Source organism: Myotis lucifugus, unplaced genomic scaffold (assembly GCF_000147115.1).
Source record: "Myotis lucifugus unplaced genomic scaffold, Myoluc2.0 scaffold_20, whole genome shotgun sequence".
NCBI lineage: Eukaryota > Metazoa > Chordata > Mammalia > Chiroptera > Vespertilionidae > Myotis > Myotis lucifugus.
The window spans coordinates 3638575-3643790 of NW_005871068.1; the positions used below are offsets into that span (position 1 = coordinate 3638575).

The 5216-nt window shown below is 39.7% G+C and overlaps 1 non-coding gene across 1 annotated transcript; it reads right to left on the minus strand.

Moving 5' to 3' along the window:
- Positions 1-4243: 4243 nt before the first annotated feature.
- On the minus strand, positions 4244-4350 carry LOC111825294. Its single transcript, XR_002828467.1, has one exon. It is a non-coding gene; the product is annotated as a U6 spliceosomal RNA (small nuclear RNA).
- Between the last annotated feature and the right edge of the window lie 866 nt (positions 4351-5216).

The following is a 5216-nucleotide window of genomic DNA, read 5'->3' on the forward strand; positions in this document are numbered from 1 at the left end:
TTAGACTGGACGTCCTTCTGGACAACCTTCTGGATGAAGTTGGGGCTGTGAAGGAAGCCTGGGTCCCAGGTGCCTGTCAGCGGCTAGAGGGAAGCCTGGGTCCCGGGTGCCAGAGGGAAGCCGGTGCTGGCAGCTGGTGGAAGGAAGGCCTACTTTTGCACAAATTTCATGCATTGGGCCTCTAGTTAATATATACTATGCTAAATGCTACAATAAAAGTATGGACAAAGTTCTGTGAAATCAGAGAGAGAGTAAATAATTTAATGTGGGGGAAAGACCCATAGAGGCAGTGATGTCTGAATTCTGAAAATGTTCATGATCATCTGAGGAAGTAAAAACCACTTCTTTTTGTAGCAGTAGGAATAAAGTCCCAAGAATCTCATGATTAGCTATTACTTAGATAGTATTTAGTAAGTGCCAGGCAAAACACTAAACATCTGACATGCACTATCTATAATAAAAGCGTAATATGCTAATTAGACCAGACAGCTGAATGACCTTCCGGACGTCATTCTGGATGTCCTTCCAGACAAGCCGTGGTGGCGGTTAGGGGTGATCAGGCAGGCAGGCGAGCAGTTAGTGGTGATCAGGCAGGCAGGTGAGTGGTTAGGGGCTATTAGGTAGGCAGGTGAGTGGCTAGGGGCAATCAGGCAGGCAGGCAAGTGGTTAGGGGTGCAGGCTGAGCTGAAGGACCCCCCCTCCCATGCATGAATTTCATGCACTGGGCCTCTAGTCTTTTTATAATATAACCACCAACCAAAATGAGTTATTACTATTATTATCATTTTATAGAGGAGCAGTCTGAAACTTTAAGTGAAGTAGCCTGCCTAAGATCACACAAGTTGGAAAGAGTTAATTTTGATGAATGAGTGAATGAAATCGCATAACATTCATAAATCTAGAATTGAAATGTCTCATCAAATGATAATATCCTCAGAGAGATTAGCGTGAGTGGTGACATTGTCTAAACAACAGTCATGACATAGCAATTTCAACTTTTCTTTGGAAGGGATCAAAAGCTCTTCATCCTGGTCCTCCTTTAGGAAAGTTAGCCCTTAGCATTACTATACAAAGTATTCATTTCCACCAATTATACCAACATCTCCTTACAGGGCTCTAATCTTGAGTGAAATGGAGACATTTCCACTCACCTATATTAGCTCAAATTGAAATGGGCTTTGTTCTTTTGTGCCTGAATACCATTTTTTTTTTAGTTTTGAAAATAGGGTTTAGAATCTAAATAACCCCTCTTTTATGCACATATGCTAGTCATGTGAATAGTATCAAATGGGCACTTCCTGTTTCCTTACTTTCAATGTCTTTCCTGATGGTCTTATTTTTTCAACCAATATTTCACCATTTGGTTACCTGCCATACACCTCATTAAATAAACATCTGTTGGACTCTTACACTCAGTCACATCTATTATAATATCTCTTTTAATCCTCAAAATTAACTCTCTGAGATGGCTAGTATTAACTTTAGATGAGGAGACCTGGGCTTGGATACTTTGGTTCAAGGCCACACTTGTTCAAAGTCATAGAGTTAGCAAACCAAGATAAAAATTCAAATATTTTCACATGATGTCTCCCATTTATTCCACAAGACCAGAGATGGCCAAGATAAAACAAGAATACATTAAATAATTGAAGATAGTCAATATCTGATTTTATCAAAAGAATTGACCTAGCAAATAAGTGTCATGGAGTGAAGTCAGTGTAGGCTATGGCCACAAGAGACTAGGTTTGTCTAGGTGGGTAGAACAAGAGCAAAAGGAAGGCTTGCTTGACTGGAAGAAAAGCATCAGCAAATATGCTGAGTTGTGGCTAGCCATGTGGTCTGTGGACAACTAAAAAGTCTTCCTGATGTAAATCATTTCCTGGACAAGTTTTTCAATCCTTGTAGCATTGCTTCAAAAACTTTATGGCCTGCCCTAGCTGGTTTGGCTCAATGGATAGAGTGTCAGCCTGTGGACTGAAGGGTTCTGGGTTCAATTCTGGTCAAGGGCAGGTTCCTCCCCGGCTCGGGTCCTGGTCAGGGCTTGTGCAGGAGGCAACCAATCCATGTGTTTTTCTCACATTTATATTTCTCTCTGTCTTTCCCTCTCTCTTCCACTCTCTCTAAAAATCAATGGAAAACTATCCTCAGGTGATGAGAATATATATAAAAAAAACTTTATGGCCTACGATGGTATGAAAATAAATAAACAAAGCCTAGGAGGAGAGAAGAACCTGGAGATATTTTTTTAACCCATGGTAATGTGCAGAAAACCAGAATGATGGCTACATAATTTGACAGACATTTGACCATGTTCATATAAAAATGCAGGGTTATAGACTTAAGGCAGGTTAAACAAGGTGTGTTTAATGGAAGGTATACATCATAAATATATGATCTTACTTTGTTTTTAATTTTATCTCAAGAATACAAGCATATTCCATATTCCACTTGTAATCATTTCTCTCAGCAGTTCATCCATTGACATGCACACACACGCATGTGAGCAGATGTTTTCTAGTACCTTTGGCAGAAGAATTTAGTGCCTTGTACACATCACACCTGCCATGTCATGCTTATTGATTGAACGATTCAGCTTGCTGAAAGGTACTGGGTGAGATATTAATTTTAAAATGAAAGCCTTCACATCTGCTAATGCCTGTCAGTCTCTGGAGTGAATGTGCCATTTAAGCCAACGGAAGTGGGCAGAAGCAGCCTTCCTGGGTAGGGCTGACAAGTTATTTTGAGTCTGCTGAATTACCTTCATTGTTGCCTGCTACTTGTAGGCAGACCTCTCCTTCCATTAAACTCCAGTGCTCACGAAACTTCTGAAAATAGCTGTAGTGGTTTGGAACTCATCTTCCTGGGTTTTCACATAAATGGAATATTTGTGGTAGTTGAGCGATAAACGGTGAGATAATGGTGTTTTACAGGCAGTGAAATGACAAGGTCAATTTTAATTAAGCTGAGATCAACCTCGGTCTGTATTGCACACTTCTGATTAGGTTATTTCAAATTACCATAAGTTTTTGGAGACTTCGCTGAAGTCAGTGGTGTTAAACACCAGCTGTGCTGGCAGAGAAGCGTGGGATATGAGAAGGAGATAGCATTCACATTGAAATTAGCACTTGGCACAATATAATTCTCTGATTGCAAACTATGTGGAGTTGCCTGTGCTAATTGGTTGATTTTATTTGAAGCAGATGTTGTTAGCTTTCCCACTAATGATCTGGAGAGAAATTCTTTTGAAAGACATGCCATGTTAGGATCTCTGCAGTATAATAAGCTAATTACAACTTTAAGTACTTGCAGTAATTAGCACAATGTGTATAAAGTGTTCCTGATCTTTTCACCCTGCCGCATTATTGTCAGGGCAGCTTGAAAAACAAAAAGAAATGCTAGCTGGATTCAGTCTCCCTGGTCTAGCCTCTTCGTTTCCCAGACTTCTGCGCTAAAGAGATAATGAACTCGACTGAAATCCTGCTCTTTCAACCATGTCAAAAAGGTTTAGTGCCAACTCCCACCCTACTACACCCCAAGAAATGGAGAGTGAAATTTGCCAAACTAAAATGGTACCTTGCACACATTTGCCTAGGGCCCATGAGGTCTTCATCACATTAGCAACTGAGGTATTTGAGGACATCTTAGCGTATTTATCTCATGTTCATTTATTTTACTTGATTACCAATGCAATCCAGGGTTCAAATCTAATTTTGTTTGAGAACATTGCCTCAACACACTTCCAAGTCAAAACTCTAACGTCCTTGTTTAAAAGGCTTTGTGTGCTTGATATTTCTGTAAGCCTAAAATCTAGTCTTTCTATATTTTTAACAACCAGTTGTTACAGGTACATATTTTGCTTATAATAATTATGAGAGTGAAGACATAATAAGAATAGATGTGTGGAGTGTGACAAAATTAGAAACAAATTAGTTGAGAGAAAGTAATTGATAAAGGCAAATTTTTAACATACCAAGGGAAGTCCACAGTAATTGCTATTAATGGGAGTGAACCTGACATTTGAGGCTGGTGACTAAAATTTTGGTATCTCTAAGAAGCGAAGTTGATCAGTAGAAAAAAATTTATAGTAAAATGTCAATATTTCAATAGCTCTTGTGGCCTTTTCAAGAAAGTTTTAGAGTTTGGATTTTTAAGATCTATTATTTGAAATAGGTGCGTAAGAGTAAAAATGCAGCCATTCCTAACAGAGTCTTCTATTGGAACTGGTGAATGTATCTATTTTTTTAAAAATATGGAATGCTTTGTGAATTTGCATGTCATCCCTGCTCAGGGGCCATGCTAATCTTCTCTGTATCGTTCTAATTTTAGTATATGTGCTGCCGAAGCAAGCACAATGTATCTAAGTTTTTATGTTTTCTTCTGGATCCTTTCATTTCAAGATACTTCTGGGGGAAGGCAGACACTGAACAAATTCTTCTTTTAATCTATAATTTTATTGATTTCAGAGAGGAAGGGAGAGATAGAAACATCAATGAAGAGAGAAAATCATTGATAAGCTGCCTACTGCATGCCCCCTACTGGGGATTGAGCCTGCGACCTGGGCATGTGCCCTGACTGGGAATTGAATCAAGACCTCCTGGTTCATAGGTTGACACTCAACCACTGAGCCACACAGGTTGGGCAAATTCTCCTTATAAAGTGTCTTTGAAGAATTCGGCTGGCTCCCTTGGCTCTAATTTCTGGAAAGCAGGCAACCTGATCTCATATTCTGAACTTGGCTGCAGAAAAAAGTAGAAAATGCCCTTATTTGTACTTCTAGTACTGTTGTCTCATTAGTTCTGGAATTGAAAGCTGGGATTTTTGTGGTTGCTGGATTTATCTACCTCCAGTGATGTAGAATTTCACAAGGTAAATAGCCAGGCTGCTGCTAACATCAACAGATTATGTCCTAAAGAGAGGAGGCTCAGTGGGTAGAGCATCAGCTTGCTGACTGAAGGGTCCCGTGTTTGATTCCAGTCAAGGGCATGTATCCTGGTTTCAGGCTCAATCCCCAGCCTGTTTGGGGTGCATACAGGAAGCAACCAATCAATATGTCTCTTTCACATCAATGTTTCTCTCTCTGTGTCTCTCCCTATCCCTTCCACTCTCTCGAAAAATCATTGGGTGAGGAATATATATATATATATATATCTCCTAATATATAAAAGCCCAGGGTTGTAACCATGGATCACTACCAAAGGCTGACCAACCCAGAAGTC